This window comes from Chrysemys picta, chromosome 6 (assembly GCF_011386835.1).
Source record: "Chrysemys picta bellii isolate R12L10 chromosome 6, ASM1138683v2, whole genome shotgun sequence".
NCBI classification, from domain to species: Eukaryota; Metazoa; Chordata; order Testudines; family Emydidae; genus Chrysemys; species Chrysemys picta.
The window spans coordinates 67150093-67174674 of NC_088796.1; the positions used below are offsets into that span (position 1 = coordinate 67150093).

At 38.7% G+C, this 24582-nt stretch overlaps 1 protein-coding gene across 4 annotated transcripts in view; it reads right to left on the bottom strand.

The window, feature by feature from the left end:
* The window catches only part of FBXL17 (F-box and leucine rich repeat protein 17), a 461401-nt gene that overhangs the window by 192895 nt on the left and 243924 nt on the right, over positions 1-24582 (bottom strand). The window contains exon 7 of one of the 4 annotated variants that reach the window (XR_010588817.1): positions 18750-18802. The exons of the other annotated variants lie outside the window; for them this stretch is intronic. The gene's annotated coding sequence lies outside the window, so the exon portion shown is untranslated. The remainder of the gene's footprint in view (positions 1-18749; positions 18803-24582) is intronic. 4 annotated transcript variants of the gene reach the window in all.

The window sequence follows — 24582 nt, forward strand, 5'->3', positions numbered from 1 at the left end:
CACTGGAGTATGACCACACTCATTATTCAGAGGTCACAGAACAGCCTGAACACAACAACTACTTTTGGTCTGTAAGGACCTACCCTGAATTCAGAGTAGTGACCAAGAGCCGAAGAGGTGAAAAACCAGTGCACAAATGATGAGCCATCTAGTTCCCAGCAGGTTTCATCATTGTTTTATTTCCCTGAGAGGTGGGGGTGAGGGGTGGAGGTTGTTTTTCTTTGGTTGGTTTTTTTTGTAAGTGCCTTTAGAGAAGTTTTTATCTCACAGCTAGTTAAAAGTAAACACTTCTTAACAATACTCTGCAATTCTATACCGTGTACTAGACCCAGAGAACCTAATTAAAGGCATAACAATCTGTCTTTATGAACACCTGTTTGCAAGAGTTAAATATGCAATTACAATGGGACTACATAATCATTGTAGTCATGGTTTCTATAGCTATTTGGCAGGTGCAAACAATGAGGTTTTATGGATGTATACTGCATTTTATGATGCATTGTAGCTGGCTGTCTTTTGTTTATTGTATAGCAATTGCAATGGGACCTAATTTACACAACAGTTACTTAAAAGTAACTATTTTGAAAGGTAGAGGGAGATTAATTGACTATGCTCAAGGAATACAATGTTGTTTCTATATTGTTGTTCACTTCAACCTAATGCCCCCTAGAGCACATATCCAATTAAAAAACAAAGTCAAGATACAGGTACTAAGCATAGGTTTCTATTTTACTTAACACTTTGTGTATGTAACTGAAAATATACTACCCACTACAGGTAAGCACATGGTTTGTTTGGTGCATTCTTGAGATGCTGTGAGGAAACTGTAGTGGTTTTGAAAATGTGCATTAATACAATTTTATGACAAGATATGAAAAAGGACAAACTATTTATCCTGGTGAACCAAGGCCTGTAGATAGGGTTCTATTAAATTAGCAATCCATTGTTAGTGTGCAACAGTAGTTCTATGTGTAAGGGTATGTCTTCACTTACCGGAGGGTCCGGCGGCAGGCAATCGATGTTCTGGGATCGATCCCGGAAGTGCTCGCCGTCGACGCCGGTACTCCAGCTCGCCGAGAGGAGTACGCAGCATCGATGGGGGAGCCTTCCTGCCGCGTCTGGACCCGCGGTAAGTTCGGACTAAGGTACTTCGAATTCAGCTACGTTATTAACGTAGCTGAATTTGCATACCTTAGTCCGAAGTGGGGGCTTAGTGGGGACTAGGCCTAAGCTTCAAAAGGATTCCAGACACATGGAGATAAATATGGTTCTCAAAACAGCTAGATATTGTCCAGTCAAAATATTTAACTGAAGAGAAAGCCCTAACCCCTGAGTTCAACATCAAACTAGAGTTTTAAACTTGTTCTGAAACAGAGATAAGAAATGTTCTGTTTTGGAAAAGCAGAGGAAGAGCTCTGCAGAGAGGAAGAAAGCATTATGCAGGTTCCAGTTGAGGCTCCATAGTTAGGGCTGAGTTCACCTTTGCACTTAATGTAGGAATTCTATCTTTTTATTATGAAAAATTCACCACATCCTCCCCAAAATTACTGCACTTACCCACTGACAGAATGTAGAAGTAAATCTATAAATAATTAACTTTTGAGTTAAAATTAATTTTAAAAAATGATCCCTCAAGAAAATTGTGTTTACTCTTTTAATAGTAATAGTGCTTAACGATATTAATAGAATGAATTTCATATAAAGTATCCTAGGGTTATCCACAGCAAAAACTGGACATTTTGCTTACGTAGGATATCTATGTCCTTCTTGGGTTTGCTTATCTGTTACTTGACTAGTACAATATTAGAAGATGTGTACCACTTACTAATTTTATCTGAATTTTATTACAAATTCCCAGATTTTTTTAGTTCACTACATGCCTGCCACCTTCACTCAATTTTAAATAAATTTTGCATAAAGGTAATTCTCATTACTCAAAATCTTCATGTCTAAGCACAAACTATATGGTCCTAAACTATACTTTTGTGAAAGATCATATATTGCAAAGACTTGAAAATACACACACAGTGCAAATACTCTCCAGCATTATGAGTAATCAATGTTTCTAAACCAAATTAACGTTAAATGGTACAGTTTTTCCTTAATGCTGCACGACTTGAATTAGGAATGAAAGGGAAAATCTATCTATAAGTGTGCACCGGAAGTTCTGACCTTTCATTTCAGTCTGTATGCTAATACAGGGTAGGAATCAGTTTTCCAAATCATCAATATGGAAAATTTAAACAAAAGTCTGCATTGAGAGCTAAAGAAGCAACTTTGTAAACATAAAAGTTTTCACACTGATTTTCATAAAAAAGGTTGAAAACTCATTGTTTTTAACAGTTTCTGCTCAGCACGGAATTTATCTTTTATATTCCTGTAAAGTTGCTTTCTTCTATGTTATCAATAAAAACTAACACTGACCTTCCTCCTAGAAGGTTAAACTTCTAGCTTCTGTTTGAAACGCTAGAGTGCCTTTTCTCAAAAGAAATGCTACATATACGTGCCGCCAGCAATGAGAAAGAATACACTATTGCTCCGACCCTTCATTAGTCAGAGGATCTTGGCAACAGCAATGCTGTTGTATACGGTCTCTGCATGAAAAACTGTTTTCAAAGGTAACCTTGCCAAGGGCTATGTTCTGTCTTGGCAAAAGGAAGCAAACTTTACTTTTCTACCTATCAGCTCACTCTGCATGAGAAACAGGTGTTATGGTAGGAAATGAGACTTGGAGCAGGAACAAAATAAAAAATTTTAAAAAGAAGTTTGGTTTGAAAAAAATTGGAGCTAATAAGCCTACGGGGCTTACATGTTTTTGCAAAATGCAAATCATGAAAACTGGTTAAGGGATTAAATGCTCTTTTGCAAAAATGACCATGGAGATTATAATCATTAATTAAAATCATGTAAATAATGTTCTGAAAGAACTCTTCCTTTTTTATCTCTTAGGTTTCAAACGGCCTAATGGTAAAAAGGTTCAGTCTCAGAAGAGCTACTCTAATTAAAACTAAAAATCCAGTATAATTAATAAGTGTGAGAAAACCTGCAAATCTCATTCACTTAGCCAAGGCAAATTTTTTAACACAGAAATCAAATTATATACTTAAAAATCATTATATCACCGTATATCAGATTAAATACTTAAGTATATAATATATCTACATATAGTTTCAATCAGTTCAATAAGTGTCCCTACCTGATATTTTTTGTAGAAATGTATTACCACCAGTCCCTAAAGGTCTGTATATACTACTCTTCTTTCTACACATATTAAAATATCTCCCAACAGTTGACTGTACTGGCGTGCTACAGAAAATAGACCAAGTGCAAAATAATTACTAATATGTCTATATGTACCATATTTCTCTACAGTTCCTCACACAGAGACCTAATATATGATAAACTATTCGCCACTTATGAGGATAGATTTTCAGTTCAGTTAGTCACATAACTTTTTAGCATTGCAGATAGATATTAAAAAGTTCTCATTTATCTTGGGAAAAGCAAGATGGGAAAGCAATATAAATGATGTCTGTTGTTGTTTTCTCCAGATGTCATTACTTAGTATTATCATTTATTTTATGATACTATTTTATATTTTTGTGAATACTTTTATCAGATTATCTATATTAACATTTATCAACTAAACTGCAGCAATACAAACGTCTGAGTCTTAGTTGAGTTTATTTTGTTTCATTTGTTATTTATATTAAATATTTTCAGTGTATTTAGAAACTCAGTAAAGTCACTTTTTATTTTTTTACTATTGAATGGATTATAATATAATCCAGTGATTCACACAGTAGAGTATACATAAAAAAGGAAAATGTGTAAATACATGATGGGTTAAATTCTGAGTTCAATTATATACATGAATCTCTTAGGCTATGTCTATACTACAAACACTACAGCAGCACAGTTGCAGCACTGCAACTATGTCACTGCAGGACTTCAGTGAAGACACTTACAACAGTGACAGGAGGGCTTCCCCCATCTCTGGAGGTAACCCACCTCCCTGAGAGGCAGTAGCTAGGTCAATGGAAGCACTGTCTATATTGGGATTTAGGTCAGCTTAATTAGGTCTTCCAGGGGTGTGGACTTTTTACACCCCTCAGCGAGATAGCTGGGTTCATCTAATTTTCTAGTGCAGCTCAGTCCTTAGCCCTTTGCATGTGTAGAAGGAGAAAAAGTGAGCGAAAAGTTAATTTGCAACGCTATGGCAGAAACTCTGTCCTAATTTTATTCATTATCTTTTTACTTCAAAATATTCTATCAAACAAGAGAGGACCTCGACAATAACACTATACGAGACATTAAACCCTCGTTCAAATATTTAGCCTATATTCATTGTGTAGCTGTGCCTCCTTTGAATTTCAAAGGATATTTTTTAGGATACGTTAACTATTTTCCCCCTTCATATGTAACTAGACCCTTTTTGATTATGTTACTGGGGAATGTACAATTTTTAAAGGGAGAATTAACAGACCAGAAGGTACAGTACGGTTCTTATCCTAATATGAATTGGGATTCATATTTGATAAAAACAAATTATGTTCTCTAAAAGAACAGATTAAAGAATTTACCTTAAGGTTTATACTGAAACTTGTTTCTGTTCCCGTTTATGAAATTTCAATGTATATTGCCAAACTGATCCCTTCAAATTCTCAGGAGAAACTACTTTACTTGAATTTCAGTGGATTACATAAGAACATAAGAATGGCCATACTGGGTCAGAACAAAGGTCCATCTATCCCAGTATTCTGTCTTCCGACAGTGGTCAATGCCAGGTGCTTCAGAGGGAATGAACAGAACAGGTAATCAGCAAGTGATCCAAGGTATTATCAAGTAGTCACTTGAGGTATTTCACAGGAATTAGGATGGCAACACCCTGCATTTATGACAGAAAAGGAACAGAATATTTATCCATTAATTTTAAAAGGAAAAAATAAACAAATGTAGTAGACATCCACTTTTATCTTTTACTAAAAATGGGTGTTTTACTTACAAAAACTTTGAAAGATTTAACTGAAGTAAAATCTTGTTTAACTTACTTCCCAAATCAAAGCTTATTAATCTGCTGCTACCATGTCACAATTCCTCATCTGCTCTAAAAAAATAAGATTCAAATAACCAAATGCAATAGTTCAATACCTTCTGTTGTAACTACTACTATATTCTTTTCTGGAGTAAACTCATCACTAGGTTAGCCCCTCTTTATCAATAATTTACAAAAGAAAATACAAGACATGAGAAAGTGAAGTTGAATACACTGATGAAAGACATTACAATGATAACTACAGTATATTTGCTCTGAATTTATAATATGAAGTTCATCTTGAAACAAATCCAAATGCTGAAAAAGGGAATCACCACCAATAGATACTCTTGAAAGGACACAAATAAAAAGTATTATATCTAACAGCTTAGCTTTTAACTTCTTACACGATTTTTTTTCACCTCACATTCAAGTTCCTAAACTCAGCACTGACACCTCTTAACATCTTCTGAGGTAACAATTTTCATGCATTTTGATTGTCCGGCTATACAGAAAGATAGACAGGAGACATTTGACATGGGTTTAATCTGGTTGCAACTTTATTATTAGATGTCTAGAACTACCTGGCAGATAAAAGTGTACAGTGCAGGTAACTCCATGTTTATTCAGTAATTACCTGGGGGGCTTCCACAAGCTCCTCCTCTTTTTCTATCCAGTTCCATTCAGGAAGCTGGGACCGTACCAATCTCCCACCCCACCAGCGTTAAGGTGGGCTATAAGAATCGGGGTTTGACTCCCTGCCATACCAATCATAGGAGTCCCCAACCCCCTCCCCCCTCCCACCCCTTTGTTCCTTTAAATGTATACCTTTCCTATGGAGCACCTGCCATGGACATCCATCACATGAAGGTGTCAGCAATTAGCTTGGCTGCCTCCCCCCCAAAACCCAGTCGGGTTTCGAGACATCTCTTATTGCCACCCTTCTATATCAGCCAAAACAAATCAGCTCCAAAGCTTGACGGGGAACTCCAACCTCTGAGTAATTTTGGTTCCCCAGGATGGTGAAACTGCTGAGCCTCTTATGACCCCAAGGAATTTGACCTCCCCGTCAACATCTGTTGTGCCTTGTCCACCCAGGTAGCACCCCACAGCTCCCAGCCAGACCCTGCGTTAATACACATTTGACAACACAAATCTGCTTCAAGTCCCTTCTTGTTCTGGGCAGTAATTGAACCCTTTTACACATTCCCAAATAGTGTTTTCCAAGAAGGGTGGATCTGTCTAACTATACATACTGTTGAATAAGAGTTAAAAATCTTAAACTCTGTGGGATTTAATATAAAATTTTATCTTAGAACATATGACAGTTAAACAATACCATACAAGAGGTTATGGAAAAAGCAAATACAATTTTTGAAGTTACTGAATATTACTTGAGGTATAATAGAAAAAGTCTATAAATGAACTCAGTAACACTGGTCACTGTAAATCTTTACTATAAACTACATAGGAATCATGAGGAAACTTTGTGACAAAGGTGCAAATCTCTGACCCTGTTACAATCAGTATTTGAAATTCAATTTGTACCATGAGTGCTTAACAATTACCTGAAGGTCATTAACAGTAGCTGAACACTGAGTTTACCCCCTGAGTCAATACATATCTGTTAAAATCAACATAAACAAAGTATTTCACCTGGACGAGTAAGTATATTAAAAAACCAAATTGTAGTCTTGTAAGGAATTTAAGGTATTGTACTATCCATGTGTGACCACCAAATCCTGGATATGTCAAAAATAAAGCTGTCTCACATCACTATAGTACATGCACAAAGAACAATTGGAGAAACTAAACAGCAACAATCAGACATGCTTTCCTTCAGTCATTACTCCATCCAAATTAAGTACCATGAGACTCATGTGTTAACCAAGAGACTGGGATAAACAACAGGGAAAACACTCTTCTACACAAACAAGTTACAAAGGTATCTCTATATTTTTAAAATACAAAATTAATTATGTACATTTGATTGTTTATGCCCTTTACATACGAACCTCAAATATTTTGACAGAGTGTGAGAAAAAATAGCAATTCATGAACTACTTTTAAAAGGGTTTTGTATTATCAACAGCTTCTATCTAGGAATGCTGAGCAGTACATATTAGGCATAAATCTTGCCATTAGAGAGCTAATGCGGTAGGCAAACCTGTCTGAGTCATCATTTTCCCATGATAGGATACTTATTTTCTTTTTGGAATACGACAATATTTCTAAACTATTAGTTCAGACTGTATTTATTTATTTATTTACATCATGCAAAGGAGGGTACTGTTGAAACTCACCTTGCAAAGAAGGAATAAAAAGACTTCCAGTGCTCTTACTAAACTTCTCACTGGGCTTTAAAAGCTAGACATAATGGCTTATATTTCTTATCATTATAAGGATCAATATCTCTGAAACATCTAAAAGCTATCAAAACACATGGAAAAAGATCTCCTTGTCCTCATAAGCACACAAACATCAAATCAAGATGCCCAATACTCTGTTTGCACTGATCTTCTGCAGCCTTATTTTAACCCTTATTTTGCTCTCTTTATTTTCTTCAATAACCCCATCATCCTGTAAAACATCATGTCACACCAATCATCCCTCCAGAGTCCATCAATATCACTCCAAGTGTGAGCCGGAAGAGGTTGCTCAAGAGCAACATGAGGCACACACCTTCTCTGTACTGCTTTGGTCCTGTTGGACCAGGAATCTTAGAGTGAGTTTGAAACTTGAAGAATCCAGTCCCTTGTTCTCCTCCCAAATTAAGTTCCTGTCTACACTACAAATACAAACTTGTTTTTATAACCAGTTTGTGATATTCTCATCCATTGTAAGAAATATGGTTGAATCACGTTTACAACACAACCAGGGATCAACCAAGTTTGTACTTTCATGACACTGCCTAACTGCATTTGAATCAGTGCATCTTGGAAACATTGGGACTGCTATGCCTTAATGCCTCAGTAGGGAACAGAATGTCCTGAAGACAAACACAAAGCATCACCAGTACCAAATATGAACAGCGTGTTCTGTGAGGTCATTTGGAAGACCAGATTAAGACAGGCACAAAATTGTGTGTGTGTGTCTTCTTCTGTACTAAAAAACGCCATTGAACTTGGATACCCGAAAGTAATCATGTACCAACCTGCTGGCAAGGGATAAACACATGATTACCAACCAATACTGACTGTGTGTGGACACAACCCAGATTCAGGGTTATCCATATCATTAACTGGTTACAAATACTGTTACATGTTAGAGTAGAAAGTGCCTAGATGCAAGCTGGAACAACATTCTATGTATTGCTTAAAATAAGAATCCCAAGCTATCTACCTTTCTTTGCAATACCTATAATTTCCCTACTTCTACTTGATATTCTCCTGTTTAACATCTGAGAATCCCATTAGCTCTTTTGGCCACAATGTTGCACTGGGAGCTCATGTTCAGCTGATTATCCACCATGACCCCCAAATCTAATGTCTAGAATTACAAGAGGTATCAATTCTACATTTTCATTTCTTTGCTGAAAATCAGCTGTGACAGCATTCATAATCTTTAGGCCTAGGTCAAACTAATTAGTAGTTATTTTACTATATTTTGAAAATGGTGTTTCCTTCACAGGGAAAGGAAAAGTGATTTAACTGTGTATAAGGCTAAATTCCTGTACCTTACCTAAGGCCCTGGGAAATCTGTGGAAGCTGTACTTAAATTCTGGACCAAAGCTTCATGCTTTCTAAGGTAATATGGTGAGGCAAACTGGAAATTTTTTGGATGCTTCACTGAAATGTAAAATAATGGAGGTGTTCACTGACTTACATATGAATGTAAATAATAAAATAATTACCATCATCCCTCTATTGTTTGCACTTTAAATTCAGTGTATTTTACTGTGTCTCCACAGCTTCAGGCACAGATTTCTATGCTAACAAACCTATTACTGCTTTGTTGTAGAAGCTGCTAAGTGGGAAACTGGAGATCTTGTGTAAGGGGCAAATGGGATTTTTGGAACCCAATAAGGTAGGGGAAGCTGTTTGGAACTGTGGGTAACCATATTAGTTGGATGTTATTGCTAAATTAATCATCAGTGAAACACTTGTCATTTAAATTATTAGATTTCAGAACTAACACCCCCTTGATGGATGATGGGTAGTTTACATTTCTCAGAGCTACTGTTTCAGGATGTCTGCAAACTCAAGACGACATCATGGGGCATCAGTTTATACTTTTATTTTAAAGATTTTCTTCACAACCAGGAGGAACAGTTTGTAGAGTTCAGCTGCTGCAAGAAGGGGCTAAATGGGAGGATTTTTCTCTGTTGGTTTCATTTGGCAGCAAGGCCTGCACACAAACCTCTCATATCTACCAGATCCATCTGGTAGAGAAATGGGTTGCTTAGGTCATCCACTCATGAGCCTTCTTCCTCTTTACACTGGCTTCTCTGTTCCCTGCAACCTGCTAATATAACTCCAAAGGAGTTGTATTGATAGGGCTCTCAAATCTGACAGCTGCTGAAGGAACCCTCTTTATTGCAATTTCTCACCATAGAGAATGGGTGAGTAGGTAGAGTGGCATAGAAAGTTAATACAGTCTGGGGCTGTATTATATTTTACTCAGAGCTCATTCTGAACTCTACATGGCTGGTTCAAGAATGATGCTGGCTCCAACAGGGTCCCACACGACCCTCCAATCCTTCTCCTGCTTCCAAAAACCATCTGCAGGTTCTGTGGGAAGAGAGATATATGGACATGGCTGGTCACCCTATTGTGCATTTGAGAAGCAGAACCACGTGGGACAGTCACTTCTACATGGGGTTCTTTGTGGAATGACTAGATGCATGAATATATCTTTTAGAGCACAATTCAGAGGCAAATTGAAATGTATTAAATATTTTTGGATGTTTTACCACATTTTCAAATATATTGATTTAAATTACAACATAGAATACAAAGTGTATGCTGCTCACTTTATATTATTTTTATTACAAATATTTGCACTGAAAAAATGATAACATGATAAAAATGATAAAAAGAAACAGTATTTTTCAATTCCCCCCATACAAATATTGTAGTGCAATCTCTACTGTGAAAGCACAACCTACAAATGTAGATTTTTTTTTTGTTACATAACTGCACTCAAAAACAAATCAAAGCAAAACTTGAGCACCTACAAGGCCATTCAGTTGTACTTCTCATTCAGCCAATAGCTAAAACAAACAAATTTGGTTACATTTATGGAAGATAATGCTGCCCACTTCTTATTTACAATGGCACCAGAAAGTGGGAACAGGCATTCGCATGGTACTTTTGTAGCCGGCATTGCAAGGTATCTACGTGCCAGATATGCTAAACATTCGTATGCCCCTTCATGCTTTGGCCACCATTCCAGAAGACATGCTGATGGTGCTCATTAAACAAATAATGCGTTAATTACATTTGTGACTGAACTCCTTGGGGGAGAATTATATGTCTCCTGCTCTGTGTTTTACCCGCATTCTGCCATATATTTCATGTTATAGTAGTCTAGGATGATGACTCAGTACATGTTGTTCATTTGAAAAACACTTTCACTGCAGATTTGACAAAAGGCAAAGAAGGTACCTATGTGAGATTTCTAAAGTTAGCTACATCACTCGACCCAAGATTTAAGAATTTGAAGTGCCTTCCAAAATCTGAGAGGAATGAGATATGGAGCTTTCAGAAGTTTTAAAAGAGCAACACTCTGATGCAGAAACTAAAGAACCCGAACCACCAAAAAAAAAAAAAATCAACCTTCTGCTGGTGGCATCTGACTCAGATGATGAAAATTAACATGCATCGGTCTGCACTGCTTTGGATTGTTATCAGGCAGAACCCATCATCACAGAATCATAGGACTGGAAGGGACCTCAAGAGGTCATTTAGTCCAGTCCCCTGCACTCATGGCAGGACTAAGTATTATCTAGACCATTCCTGACAGGTATTTCTCTAACCTGCTCTTAAAAATCACAACCTCCATAGGCAATTCATTCCAGTGCTTAACCACCCTGACAATTAGAAAGTTTTTCCTAATGTCCAACCTAAACCTCCCTTGCTGCAATTTAAGCCCACTGCTTCTTGTCCTATCCTCAGAGGTTAAGAACAATATCTTTTCCCCTTCTCCTTGTAACAAACTTTTATGTACAGCATGGGTGCATGTCCTCTGGAATGGTGGTTGAAGCATGAAGGGACATATGAATCTTTAGCGCATCTGGCATGTAAATATCTTGCGACCCCAGCTACAAAAGTGCCATGCGAACACCCGTCCTCACTTACAGGTGACATTGTACACAAGAAACGGGCAGCATTATCTCCTGCAAATGTAAACAAACTTGTTTGTCTGAGAGATTGGCTGAACAAGAAATAGGACTGAGTGGATTTGTAGGCTCTAAAGTTTTATATTGTTTTACTTTTGAATGCAGTTATTTTTTTGTACATAATTCTACATTTGTAAGTTTAACTTTCATAACAGATTGCACTATAGTACTTGTATTAGGTGTATTGAAAAAATACTATTTTTTTTGTTTTTTACAGTGCAAATATTTGTAATCCAAATTAAATATAAAGTGAGCATTGTACACTTTGTATTCTGTGTTATAATTGAAAACAATATATTTGAAAACATCCAAAATATTTAAATAAATGTTTATTTAAATCTATTATTGTTTAACAGTGCAATAAATCACGATTAATTTTTTTAATTGAGCAATTAATCGTGATTAATATTTTGATCACTTGACAGCCCTAATTTTAATGAGTTTGAATTAATACTTAAATAATTATTTTACTTTCATATTTTTCTGCATGCAAACAGCATGCATTTGTTAGAAAACAAATGGATTCTTTGACTTTAGATTTATTCTGAGACAAATATAGAAGTGCCACAGCAAATTCAGGAGTCATTCTAGACATAAAAGTACCATACATTATACATTCTATTGTAAATTTCATTTTACCATTGAGGTCACAAGAATCATGTCCCCAACAGTCATAAATCTCTACACTATTTTCCAGCTGTAACTGTAACTAGTGCAAGAAGTTTGTTCTTAAGGTTTTTGATGTAAATTAAGGAATGTTACCAATTAAGAGAGAGAGGACTATGCCATCCTTACATCAACCACTTGTTTCAGGGCATATTTGAAGGAGGTGGCATTCAAGAACCTCTTTAGAACTTTGCTTGAAATGTTTGATTATGAATGGAATACCACAGTAAGAAGACAAAGAAATTCAATTCAGATCTAATGTTCACTGGCCAAGATTTAATTTCCAAAAAGACACAGAGGCTTCTCTTTGAACAATGCCTGTGTTTAGCTCATCATACTGAGACAGTACTTGTGCCAGCACACTTAAGCCTTTCGAAGTTCCACTATTCATTACAACACACATCAACATTCTCCAATTCCTGCCAAGGTTCAGACAGAGCTCATTCAGTGTAAGCTGAATGTTAGGTCCTATCAAAGGAGTTCAAGGAAAACATGAACAAGTGTTTTGTATGCAGAGCTCAGCTGTTGGCAGGGTGTGTTAATGTAGTACTGTTCCCAGCTAATTCCTCTCCTTAGGAAGTGGCTTTTGAACTAAACTGAGTTACCTCTCTCTTGAATTTCAACCAATATAAATGGGGGGAAAGTTTTTAATTATTGAATAAGAAAAAAGTTTTGTATTTTTTAAATTAACTTTCCCTTCAACGTTTTCCTTGCACAGGATAGCATGTGGACAAGGAAAAGTCAGATAACATCTGCCCCTTTTATTTTTTTAAAAGGAAATAACAGAATCCAAGAAATCATCTTGAGGATTTAAAACAAACTAAATTATACCCAGAGTAAGTCAAAGCAACTAAAAAGATTGCTCTAATACAAAACAATTTTTTAAAATGCATTAAATATAACGTGTCAATTGTAGTGAAAATACCCATCATTCATCAATAATGTATGTCCAGTAACATGCACCAAGAAAGTAACAGACTGCTGAATGACAATGAGGAACTGTCAGAGGTAGCAACTACAGTCTAACAATTGCTAGTAATAACAATAAATAATAATAATAATTATTATTAGTAGTAGTATTATAGAAGTGCCAGTCATGCTTCCTGAGTAAAGGATGAGTTGAGTTTTATACAGAGATTCCACCATTTGTTATGTATGATGAACACAGTGGATCCTTCCCAAAACTAAAACACTTAGATATTTTGGGTACAGAATGAATTTTCTGAGAATTTAAAAGTAAATGATTAATTAATGTATGAGTTAAAATGAATTAAAAATGGATGATGAATAAAATGTAGCTCTTGGTGTCAGGCCACTTTTTTGTGCCTAAAGAAGAGCTCAATGTGGCTCGAAAGCTTATCTCTTTCACCAGCGGAAGCTGGTTCAATAAAAGATATTAACCCACACCTTCACCTCACCATGGCAGCTGGCACATGCGTTCCGAGTCCTGCCTTCGCCTGGGCCGGTGTCTCCACTGGATGTTTCCTATCTGCTCCCTGGCAGCTGGCTCAATGTTGTGTGCAATGGCCACTCCAGCCCCTCCTCTGGGCCCCACTCTCACCACCACTCCTTCCACATGTACATGTGTGGGGGGAGTAAAAACATAGCCAGGTCCCACTCTTGCCTCCAAGAGATAGTATGGGGGTAGACAACACTGAGGTGTGTGGAAACATACATCAGCCACCCACAATATTTCCATTGCAGGGATACAAGCCTCCCTGCCCCTCGGTTCCACTGCCCCTCCCTTTAAGTAATTGATATGCACACAATCTGAATGCCAGTTGAATGTAGTTTTTAATCTAGCAATAAAATTAATACATCAGTCTTATAAACATAATTTTCTTTCATATATTATTATTTATATCACCTAGGAGCTTTAGTCATGGACCAGGATCCCGTTGTGCTAGGTGCTGTACAAACACAACAAAAAGATGGTCCCTGACTGTACAGCTCCTAGCACAACGGGGTCCTGGTCTATGACCCATAGGTGCTACAGTATAACAAATACATAATAAATTAAGTATAATTCATGAGACAAAAGATGGATAGAGCCAGGGAAATCCAAGGAAACAACGAGGCAATGTTTCTCAGCACAACAGGCAGTGGTCTCAGCACACCAGCAACCTAATCATTTTCAGGTTTTTCACAGGCATCACAGCAAAGGAGAGTTTTGAAGAGGGATTTACAAGTGCATAATGAGGTAGCTTTGCGGATATTTTTAAGGATAATTTGTCTTTTTGTGTTGGATTACTTTCCCAAAATAAGGGTTATAAGGGTATAAAAAGTACTTCAAGGAAACTGTTGATTATTAATAGAGATATATCTGTTAATAATATACTTCCAGTCAAAATGTACACAAACTAGGTGAACCAGAGTGCTTAGTGTTGTAAATGCCATAAACAATCAGGGAGCTGCTTTAAATGAAGTGAAGTACTTCTTTTGACAGAGCCCTGAGCAACACTCTGTCTGAAGGAACTGAGATTAATTGCAGCTTTTCAGATAACTTAAAAATGTGAGTGTGTCTCCTGAGTGGAGAATTTGTGGAGGAGGAAAAGATGGAGGAATGCCTAGAATAGAAAATCAGTAGGAAAGCTGTATTCCAGTGCAACTGTTTGGGGAAACATACTTCAATCTAGCTTTCTGGTTTTAAGAAAAATAATTAATTGAGCACTGGATGCAATCTATAAAGACAATCTGCAAAGACATACATGAAAAGTAGCTGTAGGGGAGAAAGAGAGTGACTGTACACACCAAGTAACACTCATACTTATTATTTTTGGCTTTTTGGCTTTTCCTCCCCTAGACAATTTTTACATTGGCAAAGAGACAACCAAGATAACATCAGCTTGAACTTATACTAAAAATATAAGTAAGCAGCCAAGACAACTTCAATATTAACTTCAGAATCCAGAGTATCTAATCAGTACTATTAACATATAAGTGTTGAAAACAATTAACTATGCCAATTCTTTCCCCCAAACTGACAGAGCTACAATATCTGCAAAGGAAATACACTCCTCCCATCTTGTTCTCTCCTCTTCATCCCTTCCCCATAGGTCAGGGATAGGCAACCTTTCAGAAGTGGTGTGCCGAGTCTTCATTTATTCACTTTAATTTAAGGTTTTGCGTGCCGGTAATACATGTTAACGTTTTTTAGAAGGTCTCTCTCTATAAGTCTATATTATATAACTAAACTATTGTTGTATATAAAGTAAACAATGTTTTCAAAATGTTTAAGAAGCCTCCTTTAAAATTAAATTAAAATGCTGATCTTACGCAGCCAGCCTGCTCAGCCCGCTGCCAGCCTGGGGTTCTGTTCACCTAGGCCTGCAGCGGGCTGAGTGGGGCGACTCGAGGTCAGGGCAGAGGGCTGGGGGGGGTGTGGGGGGGTGCAGGGCAGAAGGCTGGGTGTTGGGGGGAGGTGCAGGGCAGAGGGCTTGGGGGAGTGCGGGGGGTGCAGGGCAGAGGGCTTGGGGGAGTGTGGGGGGGTGCAGGGCAGAAGGCTGGGGTGCTCGGCTCGTGGGGGTGCTCCCAGCCCCCTGCCCTGAGCGGCTCATGGCAGGGGGCTGGGAGGGATATGCCCTGTTCCACCCCCTTCCCCAAGGCCCGTCCCTCTCTCTGCCTTCTCTACGGAGCAGCGAGGACGCTGCGCTCGGCTCTGCTCTGCTCCGTCGCCAGCAGGGAGAGGGGGTGGAGAAGGGGGCGGAATGCACCATGTTGTGGGAAGAAACGGCGGGGGGAGCGTGGCTGCCGCAGGACCAAGCTTCTGCCTCCTGCCCCCGCAGGGGAGAGCGGTGGGCGAAGGGGCTGAGTGGGGTGGGGGGCTGTCCTGCAGCAGCCAAGCTTCCCTCCTCCCCCTTCTTCCCCCAGCGTGGCGCTTTCCGGCCCCTCCGCCCCTCCTCCTCCTCCTCTCAGTGGGCAGGCAGCGTGCCACTCAAAATCGGCTCACATGCCTTGTTTGGCACGCGTGCCATAGGTTGCCGACCCCTGCCATAGGTCCTACCAAATACTGAACTATACAGAGGCCATTCTTTGAATACTAACAATTTAAAGAAATTTGCCCCAAACCTATTTTGTATTCCACGTAGCAGCCTGGAATGAACTTTTATGGCTTGAAATGAAGTTTATGATAAAGAAGCTTATATCTTAGGGCTAAAAGTGGCACTCTTTTTAATATAATAGGGATGGGTTGCATTTAGTTAAGGTTTAGTTCTAATTACACTCTAGCCTACCTTTTCGATGCTCAGACCTCACTCAAATAAATTCATTTTGAACTAAAAGCTTTTCTATTTTGAGCCACAGCTGACAAGTGATTTAAAATAAAATATTTTTGAGACGTCTCATTATGAAAAATATTTTCCCCATATGTTCCAATCAAGATTTCTGCCCTTGGCTAGCTCAAAACAGCAGAAACCAGAATGTTCAAAGTTGACTTGTCTGTAGATCTCGTTAAGACTTAAAAATGCAATGTTAAGATTGAAAGATCAAAGTCTAGAAGACGGGAAATTTCAAAATTAAAGTTTGACTTTAACTCTGAGTATGATGCATGAATGTATACATTTTTTTCCATATTATGTCTTATACTATGCATTATATGTTAGTTATATTATATAAGGTCAACTCTTATTTGCATTATTCATGCATGTAATTCCACTCAGTGGGACTATTCATACATAAGAACAGCAGGATTTGGAAAACATTGTATTATTTGATAAATAATAATGATATAAAGCCCATATTTTAAAGCATAAACACAAGCAACCAGATGTAAGAGTTTTCAATTGTAACCTTTGGAATTTCCTCACCTTTGAATATCTCATTTCTAAATCCTTAATATATTATTAATGCTAGCTTTCTTATTTAATACATATATTTTATATTACAGTAGTGATGGACGAAAAAAAAGATGAGCAACCCATTTCATCCAAACTACACTATAAACATCCTAAACTCTTTGGGGATTGACATGACTACCTCAATCTGCTTTTTTAATTTGAAGGAAAATAATTGTGCACTAGTTTCAACTTATAAAAGCACTAGACAAGAGTAAGATCAATAGGAAAGTACAAGAGGGTCCCAATCCTCCCTGGAGACTCTGGGTGCTACACTTACAGTAAAGAGACACCACTTCAGAAAGAAATATGTGTTATATATTCAAAATACAAATGTGTAATTTTCTATTTATTACTTTGGAGAATTTTTTTTTCATTTTTAGTGTCATTTGGCTATCAAAGAATTGTTTTCTGGGGGAAACAGCCATATCACTACTCACTATCATATATGAGCTTTTAAACAAACAGTTAATTGTTTACAAGTGAGCAATATATTTGGCAAAGGAATTATATTCTTCCATTACATAGAATTTCACAGTCAATTTGAGTAGCCCAAATAAGTAATCAAAATTGATAGAACTGAGTCTATTTTATATGCTTAATCAAAATAGGAAGAAAAATAGGTCAAGCATTTTCTTTGTACATCTTGAAATAAAAATGTGGCTAATAATGTATTTTCTGGATTCATTTAGATGTCCTGTAATGCCTTTTGTGTGGTTTAATTAATGTGCAGAGAAAATAAGATTTTATTATACTGATATGGCATATGCCCTGTCACCTGTTTTATAGCATGTTTGCGGACCAATGTGTCTCCTAAAACAAGCATCCCAATCAGAATCTGGAGATCAAATCTTTTAAATTAAACTCTCAGACTCTCCTCTCATCACATCCACAATCTGCTTTTAGCCTTGCTGGTTTAGGGAGTCAGAGACTGGGATCTCCTGCACATAACAGTTTATAGGCCACAAGAATGGCCAACCATAAAGCATTCAAGAAACACGGGATCTTCTTTTGAAATGGGAAATATTCCTCTAAGAAACATGAAATCATTTACTAAAGGAGAACAATCCATTTGTATTAAAACAACGAGGAGTCCGGTGGCACCTTAAAGACTAACGGATTTATTTGGGCATAAGCCACCCTGGACTCCTTGTTGTTTTTGTGGATACAGACTAACACAGCTACCCCTCTGACATTTGTATTAAATTAATCTCTAATACAGATGATCACATTACATTATTCTTGAACAAAACTGTTGGGGAAAACAGATTTATCTAAAATGTGGAGGGTCATTATGACAAATCGCTACAAATGCAGGACTAGAAGGAGCTAATCAAAGAAGATATGGTTTATTGCTCACAGCACTTGGAGGCTGGGGAGAAGGATGCAGCAGTTTCAAACTGGTCTGGGACCATGAGAAAATGGATAACTGATCTCCTTCAACACAAGAAAGGGAAGATGCTTTTGGGAAATCAAAGATAAGATGTTTTCCTATAAAGGACTAAGATCCTCCGTGGCAAACAGAAACTTCATTGTCATACTCCTGCCTGGGGAAATATGAGAGAAGCTGGCTGAATGTGTCTGAGAAAGAATTTTCTAAGATGCATAGTTTAATTTTTTGTAATCAACATGCTGTGTACCAAAGTTTAGATCATGCATAGCTATGCTTTTCATATTGCATTTGCCTATATTTATATCATAACTGTTTATCATTTTCTCTTTGATTTTCCACCCAATGACAAGTAACCCCCCAAACACATGGAATGGTTGTGTAGAGATCTAATGGGTATAATCTTTGGATTTATCTACATACTAATGGGAAGTGAAATTATTAACTTGGGTTTTCATTCACAGCCTTTGTTATTTTGGTACAAACCTGGGTGTGGATCATCTTAATCCAAAGTAAGAGGCACATCACCCAGATTTTCCCTGAAATAACAAAATGATTTAAAACCAGAGTTAGTTATTTCACTTCCAGTGGTTGTGTAGACAAGCCCTCTGTCAGGCACTTCAGAAAGATGCACACTGTCCTCTGACTCTAAGGTTGGCAGAAGCAGAAATGAGGCAATGGGCATGAAGACCCAAAGAAAAATGGACTGTGATCCCCACAAAAGATGCTGCAAGGAAGCTGGCTATAATCACTGCGGCAATGGGAGAGAACTAACAAACAGGAAGGGTGAAAAGCCTGGTTACATATATTGGTCTCAAATATTTGGCAAGCAGAATTTAAAAATGCAGTTTTAATTTGGATGACATTTTAGTAGATCTTCTAAAAAGGGATTTTAACCATTTTGGGCTACAGTGGCCTATTTTCTCATGGTAGCAACAGTGTTATTACTACAAATGCATCAAGAGACTATTCATTCTAGCATCAGGTCTCTTCTAAATGTGACAAGGTGAGAACATCCTTGCAACAGGTGCTAGCCTGACTCCCTTTTTAACTGACCCAGCTGAGCAGCAAAAACTTCTTAAATTCTGCAATCACTTTTCTTTCTGTTCCAGAATGACCCTTTTTTTGCACTAGAGTGAACGAGTGAATTCATACATATTGACAACAAGCTGCAGATACTATTTTTCAAAACAGGCAAAAACAAGTAGAAGGGGGTTAAAAATTAATTGAAGAACACCTTAGCTGAAAACTGTTTGAAGTGAAAATTAAAAAACATAAAGCTTTGACACCCTTTATTATTGATTCCATTTAAAAGGATCTAGTAAAGGTATTTTTAGAACAGCTTCAAAGGGGCCTATCACTGTCTTAAGCAATTAATATACACTGATGAAAGTGCAAAACCAAAATTCACTTAATTTTTATACAACTGTATGACCTTAATCTCCACTATAAGCTACAGAATTCGTTTAAACTAAAATATTAATATTTTATATTAAATAAATTAGAAGTATTCCTAAATAGCTGTGCTAAGAAATGTCCATTTTTTCAGATATAAAACCACTTCAGAATAGATTTAATTTATTTCAAAAATATATTTTATGACATAAATATTAACGTGTTATTTACAACCAAAAAATCGTTTAAGTAAATCTAGAAACTCTGATAGCAAACCTTCTCTATATATGAAAAAAACTCACTGGAAGATATTAAGGGTTAGATTCACAAAGAAATTTAGGAGGAGGAGAAGGCGTTTCCTTATAACTTTTCGCCCAGTGGTGCTCACCTGGCACATCAAAGACCACCAGTTCAACTCCCCCCCTCCACCTGAGATTTGAACTGGGATCTGCCACCTCTCAGGGGACTGACGTAGCCACTGGGATATAGGATATTGTTATGAGGGATTCCCTCAGTCTGCAGCACTGTGGATAAATAAATACAAATTTATTGGAGACAGGGCCCTGGATCTCCCATTTCTTAGTGAGTGCTCTATCACACTGCAGAATCATTCTCGTGCATGCTTGCTTGCTCGCTCACACTCTCTCTCTCGCCCAGTGATTCTCTCATTATTTATCCACAGTGCAATGGCTTCAAAACTGGGTGAGTACCTTATCTAACCACTATCCTAAAGCAGCCCTTTGTCCCCGTTTTGTGTAAGCTTGTCTACATGGGCGCAATCCGGTAGGTGAGATCTAAGCATACTTACTGGATTGGGCCCCACAGGTGAGTTAGGAGGAACACCTATTTTCCCAGGGTCCATGCATCAGTCTGGAGCTTAGGCATCTGGACACCTGATAGGGGGCTGCAATGTGCTTGTGCAGAGGCACAAAAATAGCTGCCTAGGGAGCTTTTACTGCCAAATTTAGGCGCTGAGCAAGTTTAGGTGCCAACAGGGTTTGTGGGCAGCGGAGCAAGGCCTGATTCTGGCAATTAGATGCCTGAATCCTTTCTATCCACCCCAACTTTGTGGATCTGAATTTTACTTTGGCAAAAAAATCTATAGCCTATGAACTTTGCACGCATTAATTTTGCTGGTTGGGTGCTGCTACACTCAGAACACAGTACTGGCATTGTGAAATCATTTTAGTTGCACACTGATCATGCCAAAAAATCTTTTATACCCAATTTAGGCAAGAGATTTCTTTCATATCTACTGCACAATCAGACATGTCTCCAGAGTTTAAGCTCACCTGTTAAAAAAGTGAAAAATAAGTCTACTATATTTCAATAGTAAAGAACTCACTGTCCCTGCACTTTTCTTTTAATTGTCTTCCCCGTCTCCCCCCCAACAACCTAACAGACCTAACCAGCAGAAATTCAGCACAACTTGGAAAGCTCTGCATTCTGGCCATGCTGAAGGTCAAACTAACCAGAAGAACAAATGACTTACTGCAAATGACCATAAACAAAAAACCTATATATGTGCCCTTGAGTTCCCCAGTTCCCCAAGGAAAGAAAAGAGGCAGTGCTGCATGAAGATGAAATCAGCACTACATGGAACTTTGGAGGTTGAACAGCCTAGGACAGGTTTTTTCAAACGTTTTTTTCTGGCAACCCAGTTGAAGAAAATTGTTGATGCCCGCGACCCAACGGAGCTAGGGATGAGGGGTTTGGAGTGTGGGAGGGGGCTCAGGGCTGGGGAAGCGGGTTAGAGTGTGGGCTGGGGCTGGGAATGAGGGGTTCAGGGTGTGGCAGGGGGCTCTGGGCTGAGGCAGGAGGTTGGGGTGTGGGCAGGGGGTCAGGGCTCTTGGGTGGGACCAGGGATATGGGGTTTGGGGTGCAGGAGGGGCTCTGGGTTTGGAGGTTGGGGCAGGGGATTGGGGTAAGGGGTTGGGGCTCGGGCTTATCTCCGGAAGATCCTGGTCAGCAGCGCAGCCGGGGTGCAGAGGCAGGGGTGCCTGTCTTGGCACTGCAGGCCGCGCTGCGCCCTGGAAGTGGCCAGCAGCAAGTCCGGCTCCTAGGCAAAGGCACACAAGCTCTCACCCGCAGGCACTGCCTCACCTCAGCTCCCATTGACCGGGAGTGCGGAGCTGGTGTTCGGGGCAGGGGCAGCACACGGAGCCCTGTGGCCCCCCTGCTGCTGGCCACTTCTGGGGCACAGCGTGGTGTCAGAACAGGTAAGGGCTACCAGTTTTTACTGGCCGGCCACCAGGGTCCCTGGGTGCTGAGCAAGGCAACCCAGTGCCTTGCATTCCGCAACCCAGTACTGGGTCGCGACCCAAAGTTTGAAAACGACTGACCTAGGAAACTCAAAGTACTGCTATGGGTGAGCAACCAAACAGATAATTTTGTTGTGTATAATTAGTCCAAATTTGGATAAATTCTGGGTTGGATAGTTAGCATATGCCACTGTCTACCACATATTAGAATGATTTAGGGCAACCTTCTATGGACACAATTCATGTGAAACAAAGGCATACAATATTTCTGAACTGTATAATTAAAATATATTTAGTGAGGAAAAACTTTGGGTTACTAATTATGTAATTAAATCTCTTGGATTAAGATTTCAAATGGAAAAATGCAGAACTGCTAAAAATGAAATATCAAGAAATGCATTTTTGTTTCATTTCAACAATATATGATGAGAGAATATGCTGCTTTCATCAGCTGTGATTGCCAGTTAATATAGTTACAAAGCAAGTTCTTCCCCTTAGCCATACATGGCTTTTTTTTTTTTTTTTTTTTTTTTTTTTTTTTTTTTGCAGAATTTGTATTGAGTGGGAAAAGCAACCTTCTGCACAAAGTAATGCCAAATGTGAAGGCCACTATATTGACTTTCTGATTGTTTGTACTGTAATAAATACTCAAGGATAAATGTAACAGAAAAGTTGGCACTTCATGATGTGGTTAAAAATTCATGATTTTTTGCCTATATCAACTCTAAAGAACTGCACAATTGCCTATTGATTTATTGTGCACAGTAACCTTTACAATTTGCTCACACTTAAACTACTTTTGATTTGTCAGTGATCAGTGAATCCCACTCATTACATTCCCAATAAGTAAGACTCTTTGGTTTTAAAATTATTATAAATTTTTCATAACATCATATATCTTAATTGAGATTTATTGTTATGGACGGACAATTATACATACATCACTAAATGGCTGATTGAAGCAAATCAGGCAAGAAAATAATTGTACAGCCTATAACAGGAAAAAAGGTTGTATATTCAAAAATCTAGCAATTTTGGTACATGATGAAGTATGATGGTATGCCCTTTATGTTATCCTCAAATGTAGATTTTGTTCCTTGGAATATACAAATTTAGAAAGGCATCTTGTATGCAATAATGTATACTGATACTGAACATTGTATACACGCACAAACACAACCTTATATCTGTTGAAAATTTATCTAGATTTATTGAGCCAAATATGGACTGATGTACCAACATTGGATGAAGTGACTTGTGCCATCTCTAAACTAAAAAATGGATGCGCAGCCAGTGCTGATGGCATCCCCACAGAGCTGCTAAAATGTGCTATTGCTTCTGTAGCAGAATCACTTCTGGCCATCTTTCGTCTCGTGTGGAGAACTGGAACCCTGCCAACTGCCTGGAAAGACAGGGGACTGCACAGTGAATGTAAGAGCTACAGGCTGATCACCTTGCTCTCCTTTCCAGAGAAGGTGTTTGTGCATGTTTTTCTGGCACGTCTGGAGCCTTTGCTACATCGGAAGAGTCGTCCCCAACAGTCAGGCTTTATGAGGAACAGGTCCACATTAGATGCCATTTTGGCCCTTCGCTTTTTGTCAGAGATACATCATGAGTTCAGGAAGCCCCTGCACGTAGCATATGTTGATCTTAAGGCTGCATTTGATTAAGTAGACCGTGTCGCATTATGGAAGGCCTTAAAGGACATAAGTGTCCTACCACTCTGCTGGACTTGATTAGAGAGCTGCATAATGGAACCACTGCCCATGTTCATCTGGGGAACCGGATGTCAGCGCCTTTCAAATCAGTATCTGGTGTTAGGCAGGGTTGCGTTCTGGCCCCTGCACTCTTTTGTCAGGCAATGGATTTCATAATGCAGCATTCCATCAGGTCCATAGGCATTGAAATCGGTGATCTCTTGCTCACAGACCTTGACTACGTTGATGTCGTTCTTTTAGTACAGATCCATGACAGATTTTGTGATGCACTCCAGCATATGGAGGAGGAGTGAACTAAAATTGGTCCCCATATTTCATGGTCAAAGACAAAACTGCAAAATCTAGGACCAGGTCCACCTGCAACTCCAACCTCTTTAAACAATGAAAACGTCAAATCAGTTTCCAGCTTTTACGATCTGGGTTCTATACTTCACAGCTCCTCCAGTTCTCACGCAGAGGTTCCCCATTGGATTGGCATCACAGGATCTGCCATGAGCCGTTTACAGTGGATATGGAATCAACATCATCTTAATATGACAACCAAGTTCAGGATTTATTCAAGCTGTATCCCTCCCATACTGTTGTACAGCTGTGAAACATGGACAATACGCTGCGCAGACTAGATAAAGCTGGAGGCTTTCCACACAAAATGTCAACATCATCAAGTCTGTTCCGATGTTGCACTCTCCGGCCGTCAAACCTTTGCGGCTGCGCAGGAATGGACCAAATGGTGAACGATCACTACAGCCGACTGTCTGGCTAAGCGTTGAGGAAGAAGAAATATGGACTACTGAAAGACCACGGATTGCTAATCCTATGGACAGAGCTATTCACAGTTAAACAGATTATACATGTAGTAGGTAGCGGAGTGGGTGCAGAGAGCTGCTTATAACTATGCACAGGCCCTAGCCCCCACCTCACACCTACTGCCAAGTGTGAGGAGAA